The 13237-nt window shown below is 41.1% G+C and overlaps 1 protein-coding gene and 1 long non-coding RNA gene across 2 annotated transcripts in view; both read left to right on the top strand.

Moving 5' to 3' along the window:
• LOC306818909 (NLR family CARD domain-containing protein 3-like) overlaps positions 1–13237 on the top strand; it is a 112825-nt gene that overhangs the window by 15617 nt on the left and 83971 nt on the right. The window lies entirely within an intron of this gene.
• On the top strand, positions 7213–8534 carry LOC306818922. The gene is made up of 3 exons (XR_013778401.1): positions 7213–7277; positions 7374–8023; positions 8463–8534. It is a non-coding gene; the product is annotated as an uncharacterized lncRNA (long non-coding RNA).

Consider the following 13237-nt stretch of genomic DNA (forward strand, 5'->3'; position numbering starts at 1 on the left):
AAATAATCAAATTTAGTTCTGAGAGGTTAATTGGAAAAAAACAGTCGAGGTTAGTATCAGAATTTGGAACCGTTTCTGCCGAATCGAAAATATAGGAGGAATCTGCACTAAGTAAAGGTAGTAAGTTGCTAAGTTTGTCTCTAATGTTTAGAATTTTATCATTAAAAAAGCTCATGAAATCATTACTGCTAAGGGCTAAAGGAATAGATGGCTCAAATGAACTATGACTCTCTGTCAGCCTGGCTACAGTGCTGAAGAGGTATCTAGGATTGTTTTTATTTTCTTCAATAAGAGACGAGTAATAGGCAGTGCGGGCCTGCCGTAGAGCTTTCATATATCTATTATGACTATCTTGCCAAATTAAACGAGATTCAATCATTTTGGTGGAGCGCCAAATTCTTTCACATTTACGTGACGTTAGTTTTAGAGTACGGGTTTCTAAGTCTTACCATGCAGCTGATCTCTGTCGTTTGATTGGCTTCTGTTTTAGGGGGGCGATTGAATCCAGAGTAACTCTAAGTGAATCCACCGCACTATCTACAAACTGATCTAACTGAGAGGGACTAAAGTGATTATAGGAGTTTTCAACTAGGTTAGAGGATGGTACTGAAACAAAGGCAGCTGAAATAGCTTCCTTAAATTTAGCTACAGCATTATCATTTAAATTTCTAGAGAGCACTTTTTTATTAAGAGGAGTTAAGGTTGGTAAAAAGAAATCAAAAGTTACTAGGAAATGGTCTGATAAAGAATTTTCCAGAAAAACACACAAATTGTTAATTTCAATACCATAAGCTAAAACAAGATCCAGGGTGTGGTTAAATCGATGAGTAGGTTTGTTTACACCCTGGGTGAAGCCAATAGAGTCCAATAGAGACATGAAAGCCGTGCTAAGACTGTCATTAACAACATCCACATGGATATTGAAATCACCTACAACAATTATTCTATCACTGCTAAGGCCGATGTAGGGGTGCACTCTGACCCGCAGCAGTTTGCTTACCAGCCACGCAGAGGGGTGGATGATGCTGTACTCACCCTGCTGCATGGTGCCATAACCCACCTGGAAAAGCCCAAGTCCCACGTCAGCCTGGTGTTTGTGGACTTCTCGAGCGCATTTAATACAGTGCAACCACACCTCATGGGACGCAAGCTGCTCCGGATGGATGCCAACCCCCACATCATTCTCTGGGTCCTCTCCTTCCTCACAGAGAGGGACAGGGTCAGGGTGAATGGTCACCTCAGCACTGTTCGAACAATATCAACCGGTTCACCTCAAGGTTCGGTCATCTCTCCACTTCTCTTCACTCTGTACACTAACGACTGTAGGAGCACCACCCCGGGAATAACCTGCATCAAGTATTCAGATGACACAGTAATCATGGACACCACAAACACTGTGGGACTACTGCAAACAGAACTGGACTCATTCTCACTGTGGTGCAGGGACAACTGTCTAGATCTGAACACATCTAAGACTAAAGAAATGATCATATACTTCCACCATGACCATTTCACTACACCCTCACTTACAGTCAATAATGAAATAATCGATAAGGTCACCTCATATAAGTATCTCAGCTCCATAATCGACCATAAACTCACATTCAACTCAAATCTGAACAAATCTTTTCTAAATGTCAACAGCGCCTCTTTTTTCTCCGTAAGCTCCGCAAACTTCAGGTTCACCAATCCATTCTGGCAGTTTTCTATAAATGTTTCATTGAATCCATCCTCACATTCAACATCACCGCCTGGTTTGGTTCACTCACTCTCACTCACCGCAACACTCTCAGTAAAATCATCAAAATAAGCAGTAAAATCATTGGTCAGGAACAGCAGTCACTCACTAACATCTACAACACCAGAGTCCTGAGCAAAGGCACCCAGATCTCCACTGACCCTTCACACACCCTGCACCCTCATTACACTCTGCTGCCTTCAGGGCGCAGGTACAGCACCCTCACTACACTCTGCTGCCTTCAGGGCGCAGGTACAGGGCGCTCCCACTGAGGACAAAGAGGGCCAGCTCCAGCTTCCTCCCCACCTCCATCCGTCTGTTAAATGGCTGACAGAGACTGTGATCACCTTCTTTTACTACTTAATTTATTTATCACTTAATTTACCACTGCTTTTAATCTATTGTTGTCTTTAAGCTATTTATTAGGGACTTCATGACAATCAGAATTTTTAATTTTTAAAGAGTGAATGTTGTGTGTGTTGTGTTCTGTACTGGCGCTTTCCCTGCAATGAAGTTCCTAACGGATAAATAAAGTTCATTTGACTTTTTGACTTGACTTTGAACTATGTTTGATAGAAATTCTGCGAATTCAGATAGAAATTCTGAATATGGGCCAGGAGGGCGGTAAACTAGAGACTAGAGACTGGATGTAAAAGACTGAGTGCAAGACTTTCAAAAAGAGGTATAATTCAGCTTTGGTCGAGGATTAATTATAAGACCAGAATTAAAAATAGCTGCTACTCCACCACCTCGACCAGTGTCTCCAGCTATATGAGCATTCAAATGACTGGGAGGGGTGGATTCATTTAAACTAACATATTCATCCTGAGAAAGGTTTCAGTTAAACAAAGTAGATCAATATGATTCTCTGATATTAGCTCATTTACCAGGAGAGATTTAGATGCTAGGGATCTAATGTTTAGTAAGCCGCATTTAACTGTTAGATTATTTTGCCAAATCGTATTTGTAGTTTTGATTTTGACTAAATTGTTATGATTTACGCCTCTTTTATTGAGGCTGGAATTGCCTATGACAGGTGTGGGGCGGAGAACAGACACAGTATCTATAGTATAAGTAGGGTTACAGCTATAAGAAGATCTAACTGAGTTACAGTTAGATTTACAGTCACAAGGACAGCTATAGTGGCAGGTAAACAGATCTAAAGGAAGCGCAGAGAAGTGTGTAAGACTGCAGCTCTGCATCCTGGTCTGAACTCTGATGAGTTGTCAGGGTCTAATAAACTCTGCTACGTTTCTAGATAATAGAGCTGCACCAACCAGAGTAGGATGGATGCCATCTCTAGCTAGCAGACCAGGCTTTCCCCAAAAGGACTGCCAGTTATCTATGAAGCCCACATCGTTTACTGGACACCACCTCGATAGCCAGCGATTGAATGAAGACATGCGGCTATACATGTCATCACTGGTCAAATTAGGGAGAGGACCAGAGAAAACTACGGAGTCCGACATCGTCTTTGCAAAACGATGAAAGAAAAAGAAATAGATGAAATCCAAGCTGCCACAAAACCGCGTTAGCAAATGAAAATGCCTTTAAACTGTGAACAGATGTAAATTAATTGAAAACAAGTCGTTTTACGTTTCTATGGAAACGGACAGCTAGCCTGGTTGCTCTTATCTGTCATCAATCTGTGAATAATTTCCATCTGTTGTCTAATCCATTTGCACAACAGCATGTCAAAAGCATGTCTGAAATTAATTTAAGACAGACCGACTGACTGACTGACTGACTGACTTTATTGATCCCGATGAAGGTGCTGAGCTTCTAGTAGTATGTGTTGTTTATGCATGTACAGTTGTGTTTGAGGTGGGGGTAGTGCCAGAGGCTAAACTTTGTTGCCTTTTTGTATTCATATACAGGTGGGTTTATTGTCCGCAAAACCACAAGCATGAATGTCAGTATAATGACCAAGAGTGTTGTGAATGTTGTCGGTAAGAATATGTTTGTTGCACATGGCAACATTGAAGAACACGTGAGCTTACAAAGACATTTAAAGGGGGTTGTTTTGTTCAAGTAACAATATATAAATCACAGAGAGCTGTACATTTCATGTTATGTTTAATGAAGGGAGGTTTATATAAACTTAATGGATGTGATTTATGTGTGAATATCTGTTAAGACATATGTGTATGGTCTTATGTGATAATGTAATGTAAGTTATAAAAAAAGTGTTTTGTTTAAAATGAACACAGCTAAACTTTGTTGCCTTTTTGTATTCATATACAGGATTTATTGAAACTCTCCTCCCTGGCACCCCCTAGGCCAAGTCGGGGGAGCAACACATGCACAAACATTAAAGCAGCAAAGATTAAGGCTAAGAAATTAATTTAATACGTTATTTAATGATATTACATATATCATATAGGGTAGGGAACAGAGAAAGAGTTCCCTTTATTTTTTTGAGCACAGACAGACAGACAGACTGACAAAGACAGACAGACTGACTTTATTGATCCCGAGGAAGGTGCTGAGCTTCAAGTAGTACGTGTTGTTTATGCATGTACAGTTGTGCCAGAGGTGTGACAACAGACATTAAACCGTCAATGCAGACATTTGGGGTGCAGATTAAAAAACAGAGGAAGTCAATAACATGCACAAACATTAAGGCGAGACACTACAGGTGAAGAGGGTAAAAAAAGTTAACTCACAGATATCAACATGAAACTTCTACAGTTCATTACTTACGTTAAGAAAGATATTTTTAATATTGCAAGTTTTCTGAAATATTATGTTTAAATATGCAAATAAGGCATTATTTAATGAAATAAGCACTAATAATTTGCATACATTGGGGGGATATAAATCTGAACATTGGAAATGGCCAGGTTCAAAATTATTTTTTCATTTAGTTAACATATTACATACAAAGGGATTTAAGATATGTCTTTTTATCACTTCATAAATCAGAAAATACTATCAACAGACCAAAAAAATCGATTATCGCCCTGTTTTTAGGAATAAACTGTTACATAAATCAGGCTATGAATGATACATCAACAAACCCCTCTGTAAATCCCTGCAGAATATACCTAGGAATAAAACTGGAAAGTTTGGTGCATGTAAGTGCTACTGAAGTGGAGATTTATGTGACGGAGTATAAGAAAAAAACCCTTTTGAGAAAACAGCGTTTAAAGATTTACATAGTAAAATTTCACACATTTCTAAAGGAAAACATTGCTAACAAGCAAAACAAATAGTCAGTACAATAATTATAACAATGTAGACCATGTCTAGCACATGGACAATAACAAATGGCTAAAACAGCACTGCCATGTAAGGCTTTCAACTGTATACAACCACAGAAAAGCCCAAATACAGACACACTGATGAGCATCAGCTTTATGTCCATCAGAAGACTAAATGTCCACACAGAACTCAAAGTTCACCTATGAGTGTTTACAGGCTATAGTTGTACAGTCCTCCTCCATGTAGGCTGTATGTATCCTCACTTCAATGTCCTGGAAACAGACTCATGATCAGGTTCATGTCCTTGGTTTTTACCACCAAATAGAAAACCTGTAAAAGTGACCAACAATAATTGAGATGGAACTTTATTCTATTTTTATAAATCCATCCTTATTCCATCCATGAAAAAATAAAAAACTAGGCTACTGTTATTACAGTGCTATAATATGTTACACAGAGTTTCCAACAGAATGACGCGTGGAGGACGCGCGCAGCTTGCAGCTGGACAGTGCATTTATTGCAATCAAAGTCATTCTTACCATATTTTTGACTTTATTTCATTTGTTTTATGAAAATGTTGAATATATGTTTGTAAGTCGTTTAAAATGATGCTCTAATGCGCACAATGCAGAGTGAGTTAGGGTGCGTGTTTGTGTGAACCGAAGAGAGAGGGGGAAAGAGAGACTATCAGGCTGTGTGTGACAGTCCCCTGAGAGTATTAAATATAAACTCTGGAGCATGTTTTGACCCTGATCTCACACAATTCAGACAAATAATCAAATAAACAAAGCAGCTCATTCAATTGTGCAAACATCAACGAGTGTGGCGTGCGCGTCACTTTTATATCTAAATCGTGTACAAACGGTCTGTCCTGCTCTCAACTGCTGAAAGGCACCTGTCAGTCTTTGATCATCCATCGAGAGAGAAACAATGGTAAGGAGAAGATTTTCTAATTATAGCCTTTATGCTAGAAATGTTAGCTTATTGTCTTATGTGTATATAATATTGTATATTCATTGGGAAGAATATAATACAGATTAAGATATGTAATATTTATATGTCGAGAAAAATCCAAGAAAACAAAGTTAGAAGTTAAAGTTGAAATTAAGCAAGTTCTCACTCTTTTGACTTCACTCAAACACTGGTTTGATTTTACAATAGTTCAATGTAATCTTCCTAACGGCTCAATATATTAACTATTTATATTAATTGCCACATGTTATGTAACAGAGAGGATTGTATTATGAACGAGTAAATGTGGAAATACAGAGACAAGCTAGCATATTAACAAAGAGTTGATTCAAGGTCATATCCATCTATGTGAAGGTTATCTTCACAGCCATTGGCTAATTACATGGTCTCAGCAAAAGACCGTCTCACAAAGTACAGTAGGACAAGGCTCTGGGTTCTGGCAAATAATGATGTCGCATAGTAACAGTAGCTTTGGCCAATCACCCCCCCCCCCCCCCCCCCAAAAAAAAAAAAGCCAGGCTGGCTGCTGTGAATTAGACACGAAGAATTCACAAAATGGTGGAGGTCTGAAAAGAAAGGGACAGGTTATATGATAGTATTATATATGTTAAAGTATAGTATAGATTAACATTAAATTAAGATATTATTAATTATAGTTAATTATTAATTATTTCTGAATTGTATTTTTAATATATCATTTTAATTCTATGTTTAATGTACAAAGCTAATTGAATTTTGACATTTTACTTTTTGTCTACTCTTTATTTTCTTTGTGTCATTTTTGTAAACCAGCATTGTCATTCATTAACTGTGCCTTTGAATTGCCCCCCTGGGGACAAATAGTGTTTTTAATTGAATTGAATTAATTATAGATAATTAAAATGAATTTATAAATGATTACTACTTTCATGTTGAAAGCGGACGTTTTCTCAAGTTTTTTTTTTTTAACAAAATGTCTTTTTTCTTTATTCTCATACAGATGAAGATAAACGCTGTCTGCGGCCAACGCCATGGCCCCAATTTCACTCCCCCACCCCTGCACATTGTTTTTATTTTAGAAAAACAAATCACGAAAACCCTTTCATGGGTATTTGAGGGAGGGCTTGTTTGCCCCTCAGTAAATAAAAAAAACAGGGCAGTCATCATTAGTGATGGGGAGACTGTTAAAAAAGTCACAATATTTGAATCATGCACCCTGAAATTTATTATTGGTTCGGGCTACGTCCTCCGGGGATATTCCCTTCATGGGACAGCCCCACCATATGGAATAAACCTCACAATAAACCACAATAGTTAATAAAAGGCTTGGGCAGAGGCCAGGGGGATGCCGGGCCTGTTCACCCTGAAGGGGATGGTGGTGGAGGTCAGTATAACACACACATACACACACATAGAGAGGATTTTTTTTAATACTTGCGTGTTAAATGTTTAATACCAACAAAATATTTCTTCCATACAGGTGTCCACCATTCGAGCAGTCAGCATGGGTAGGGACAAGGTCCCCATCAGAGACATTGTCCTGGAACAAGTAAGTTAGATATATTATATTAAGTAACTGCTCTGAATCTGTCTCTCATTGACCCTGTGTCTCTCTGTCACTCTCAGCCTCTTATTGTTTATTGTTAGCAGCAGGACAGCTTCAGCATTGGAGTGAAATAGAGAGAATAAAAGCACCTGTAATGTACTGATGGAAGTCAGAGTCATCATTTCAGAGGTTGAGAGAACATGTGCAAAGATTTGAATAAAAGGGAAATTAGGAAGGGGAATGCAGTAGACAACTATACATAGCAGCACTTTTGATAAAAATGCTTTAATTATTTTTCAATATGAATATTAATGTTTAGCCTGTTTAGGTAACTCATTTATCCTGTCATTGTGGAATGATTTACATCTAAAATGGGTTGTCGTTATTTAAAATGTATGCATACTGGATCAAAGCCCCATAAAACACAATACTGTTGTTCTATTTATTTAAGGACAATCACAGGGTTGGTGTCAGTCTGTGGAGGGAGGTCGCCCTATGCCCTGTGGGTGGAGGTCACCCACCTCAGATCCCGAGAATCTGGGTTTGGGACTAAATCCCACTCGACTCAATTCACGGAAATAGTGGTAGGTTTTTATTAAGTCTCTTATTTAGATAGTAGTTGTTCTTGATTTTACGAGGAGGAAATGGAGCTAACAGACACTCCACTCCTCTGATTTTTGCTGATGTCTCATTTCACCTGCGTGTTTGCTGACTTTAGTCAGATTTGAGGGAAACTTTTCAAAAGTACAGATTCAAAAAATAAACAACTATTTTAGGTTTGTGTACAACTAAAATGAAAGGAGCAATATGTAATAGACAGTGTCTAAAATGGGTATCCATTTTATTCAGAATTAAAAACATTGGAGATAGCGGTCATTTAAAAAAAAAAAAAAAAAAAACTAAAGTTTTGATTAATAGCTTGCCATGAGACACAAATTAGCTGTTTTCCAGAGGATTTGGGAATTCCACCAATCACTGTCTTGAAAAAGGCAGTTTTAACTTGTGTTTATTTCTTGCCATCAGGAGGCCAGCACCAGCCAGGAGGCAAACTGCCTGGGGGCAGACAATGTGCCAGGGCAGCCGGAGTGGCTCCATCTTCTCTTGGAGAGTGGGGAAATGCCCCTTATTTCTGAGGAGAAGTGGGGGATTTATGGCCACAAATGACATTCCTCCCATTTCCAGTAGTTATTTTAGTTAAAGGGGGGGAGGTGGTAGAAGTGGCTCCGGCAGGGAAAGAAATAGGAGGAGAGGGGAAGAAGGAGGGCGAGGACGAGGGGAAGCAGGGGCAGGTGGAGGGAGAGGAAGGAGAGATGAAGGAGGGGGAAGAATGATACAATAATGTATATATGTTTTAAATGTTTTTTATTCAATGTGTTTAACTTATGTTGAAAGTTATTGTTATTGTGTTATTGTTCATTTGTTGTCACAAAATGTGTTAAGTGTTTAATTGTTATGTTATAAATTGTTTAATTGGACAAAGTGACTATACAATTAAAACACAATAACTTCAATCACGTAATAATAATATAAGTAGCCTATTAGATCTCGCTCTCTCTCTCACTCTCTTTCATTGATCAATCATTAAAATGAATTGTATTTTTTTTTTTTTTTTTTTTAAATGTAGAGTTCTTGGTTCCCTCCTGTTAAAAGGGATTGAATCAATCACAGAGCATGTCCTTCACTAATGTCTATATTACTCTCTTTTAATTCGCTTCCCTGACGCTCATCAGTGACCATAAGAGCAAATCCAATAATTTATTTAAAAAATGTCAATGTTTGAGTTTTCTCCAATGCCCATGCTTTCAATTATTCAGCCAACAAGTGACCGGTTTCACCAGGTGCTGAGAAGTGCTTTATAGTTTACCGACTTGCAGCACCACGGACAGCATCACGTTAAGGTGTGCTTATCGGCCTTGTGGTGTGTGTGTGTTGGAGTCGAAATGCATGCTTTTGTGGTAAGACGGCCTTTGGAGACCTGTGCTGGGTGTGCTTTTACCTGTCGCTCTGGACTATTTAAGCACTCCCATTCCCATTCATTCCCCTTTGACCTCACGCTCTTCTGGGTCCTCCGTATTGGCTGCCTTGTCCTCCAGCTAGATCCCATTTCATGTCCGAATGCATAAAATAATCCTTCCAAATCCCATTTATTAAGCCGTTGTTCTATAATGTTTATAGTGCCGCTGTTTGGCTGCGAGCCCCGCACCGCTGCGCTCCGTCGCTTCTGCACCTCTTTTGTGCGCGCAGCGTGACACTTCTCACGCAGGTAACAATCTCCTTAATCCAATCTCTTTTCTGTGCCTGATGAATTTCTAAAAGTGACTGTCTAACCAGCGTTTGGGTTGCAGCCACGCTACAGGCCAGGCAGATTGCTTTGCATTGTGCACTCCTGGCTCACATTAGCGAGTAACCTGTTGCTGTCAGGTTTAGTTTAGTTGGTAATCCAAATGTATTTTTCTTTAGGTGTCATCAGTGGTCTGCAGTGGCACTGGCACGTTGCCTCTGCTGCTTTGCCCTTTACCTCCTTCGTTCTGCTCTGCCTTGCTCCTCGCGCGCCGTTGGGGTGCTTGCGCTCTGCGCATTCGTGTCTCCAAACCTGACACTTTGAACGGCGGGCTCTGGGCCCGAGCATCTGCCGCTTTTTATTTGTATAACACATCTACTATGCAAACATACACCCATTCCCAATGGGTGAAGCCTTGGCCTAGAAGAGAGGTCTTCAGGTGGTCCCCAACCTTCACTGGGTGTTTCGACCCTTAACCACAACACCCTCCAGTTGGCGGGTCAGCAGTGACTGGCCAGGTCACTGCCCCTCTCCTCCAGGCTTCCAGCTTGTGTCCTCTCTTTGTGCCAGAGCCAACAGGAGGCTCTCTCTGCTGCTTCCCCCAGTCTACGAACAGCTGCTTTCCTCAAGTGGCCTCTCAGCCCAATCTTTGTCATTAGATCCCACGCAGATTGAGCTGGGAATCCTCGACATCCAATTTCCACTGTCAACAGCCATGTTGTCCACCCCTTATCCCGGCAGTCTTGGGCAAGTTGCTGGTATTTGGCTTTCTTCCTCTCTGCAGCTTCCTCACAGCCCTCCTCCCACGGCACTGTCAACTCCACCATGATGATCTTCTTCCCCTCTGGAGACCAAATGATAGTGTCAGGTCTTTGGGTGGTGGACAGGACTGCTTCTGGGAAGTGGAGTTTCCTCCCTAGGTCAACCACCATTTCCCATCTCTGGGCTGACTGCAGGAGATTCTGCCTGGCTTGGTTGTGGGAAGCCGTTCTGTGGCCCTCTTTCACAAAAGCGATGGTCCTGAACAGCGGTCTTGTTTTGGCTGGTTGCTTCTTCCTCCTCTCTTGCTCCAGGATGTCTGCGAGCACTGATAGCACCCTATCGTGACGCCACCTGTATCTCCCCTGTGTCAGTGCTGTCTTGCACCCTGACAGGATGTGTGCCATTGTTCCTTTTCCACCACACAACCTACACAACTGGTCCTCCCTCATCCCCCACCTGTGCAAATTGACTGGGGTCGGTAGGGTATCGTACACTGCTCGGAGTAGAAAGGATATCCGGAAGGGCTCCAGCCGCCACATTTCACTCCATGTGATGGTTCTCTTGGGGAGGTTCCACCTTGTCCAGGCTCCCTGAGTTGCGAGCTCGATGGATTTTGCTCTTCTCCCTTCTTCTTCAAGGTTTCGGACTTCATCCTGGATCAAGGTTCTCCTTTCCCTAGGGGTTGATTTTGACCACTGCTGGAAGTGTGTGGTTCCTAGACCCTGTCTTCCAGTGCAAGGGTTACCAATGATGTCTTTGGTCCTGAGCGAACTTTCTGCCTGGTTGATCGCCGTGCTGGCGGCCCACTTACGGCCAGATCTTGTCCTGACTCCTGCTTCCCTGGTGAGTTGATCCTGAGAGTCTCTATATGTCAATGACAGTCTGCACTTGGCGACTTTGAACTCCTCAACCACTGATGACATTGGAAGCTGGAGCTGGCCTGATCTTATGTAGAGCCCCAACGATGTAAAACTTGGGGGTACTCCCAACCATCTTCGAAGGTGCTTGTTGAACTTCCTCTCCATTTCTTCAACAGTTGATAGGGGTACCTCATATATGGTGAGATACCACATGAGTCTTGGGAGCAGGCCATGTTGGTAAATCCAGCACTTGTATTTCCCAGGCAGGCCAGACTTGTCAATCTTCATAAGCCATTCTTCGACTTGTTTCCCTGTGTTGGAGATACTGTTTTTGTCTGACAGGGAATCATCATACCACTTCCCAAGGCATTTAATTGGGTTCCCCTGGATGTTTGGGATCACTAACCAGCGTTTGGGTTGCAGCCACGCTGCAGGCCAGGCAGATTGCTTTGCATTGTGCACTCCTGGCTCACATTAGCGAGTAACCTGTTGCTGTCAGGTTTAGTTTAGTTGGTAATCCAAATGTATTTTTCTTTAGGTGTCATCAGTGGTCTGCAGTGGCACTGGCACGTTGCCTCTGCTGCTTTGCCCTTTACCTCCTTCGTTCTGCTCTGCCTTGCTCCTCGCGCGCCATTGGGGTGCTTGCGCTCTGCGCATTCGTGTCTCCAAACCTGACACTTTGAACGGCGGGCTCTGGGCCCGAGCATCTGCCGCTTTTTAAATGTATTTTGTCCCACAGCAATTGTGACTGCATTGAAATTAAATGTTTTTCTACCAATGCAAAATAAAGTTTTGGAAATTAAATGGAACCGATTGCCTACTCTTAATATACTTACTTACGTGCCTTCAGGCTGTAATATTTCCCCAGGAAGTCTGGGGTGGCGTTGTTGGAAAATCTATCATAATTAAGGATTATAAATATAATTTACATTCTGTTAACCCCTCAGCTGCCACACTTTTTATCGCTTTGGTTTTGGGCACCCATCGGCATAATCTGTTTATTTAGTCTTTGCATACTAGTCTTTCATTGCTTGGTTATCTTTTTAGTTAATTGTTTACAGTTTCTAGATGGACTAAAGTCTCCCGAACTTAAATTCCTTGTGTGTTCAACATACGTGGCCAATAAGTGATTCTGATGTTTGCCCAGTGACAACAAAACTTTCGCATGTTTACGCGTTGTTGTTTCAGCCACTATCTATATGTTGAAAATGTTCCCAGTGACATTACATTGAGGTCCGTTGCAGAGCGACAGTATGTAGCGCTGTCGCTCAGCAGGACAGGGTTCACGACTCTCACTCAGCACTGCTTTTTTTTTCTTTTTCTAGTGACCTTGTCAAACTTACGGCCCACGGGCCGGATCCCTTTAGGAATAAAGGGGACCATTTCAAAACATGTTCACTACATTTTATCATCCCACCAGCATAATCATATATAGGTCTAACAGATTATACATATTATGATTTTTTTTTAGAAAGATAGACATAATTCTACAGATAAAACTGTAAAAAATGCAGTGATGATGCCAACCGCTACTATGTGTTAACAAATATAGTAGCAATGTAATAACTTTAATTTATAAATGTCAAACTTCTCAACAAACATCTTCAAAATGATCTCCGTGCAAAAAAAGACAAAACATGAAAATACTGTGTGCATGGCCTCGATGTCAGTGAATTCCTTTATTCCGAGGGACATTGAACGCCTCGCTCACAGACTGCTTCATCTGCACAAGCGCGTTAGTGTCACTCGTCTCTGGATTTTTTAGCGGTAAGTGTTGAAAAGACATCTCTCCTTACTATTTAAGACTTTCACGGTACACAAACACATCCTGGGTGTTAGAAATAAGGCAGAATATTCTCTATTACCGACTGTTACCGTGGAGGAAAGGGGTTGTT

The sequence above is a fragment of the Symphodus melops genome (genome assembly GCF_947650265.1).
Source record: "Symphodus melops genome assembly, chromosome: 23".
Classification (NCBI taxonomy): domain Eukaryota; kingdom Metazoa; phylum Chordata; class Actinopteri; order Labriformes; family Labridae; genus Symphodus; species Symphodus melops.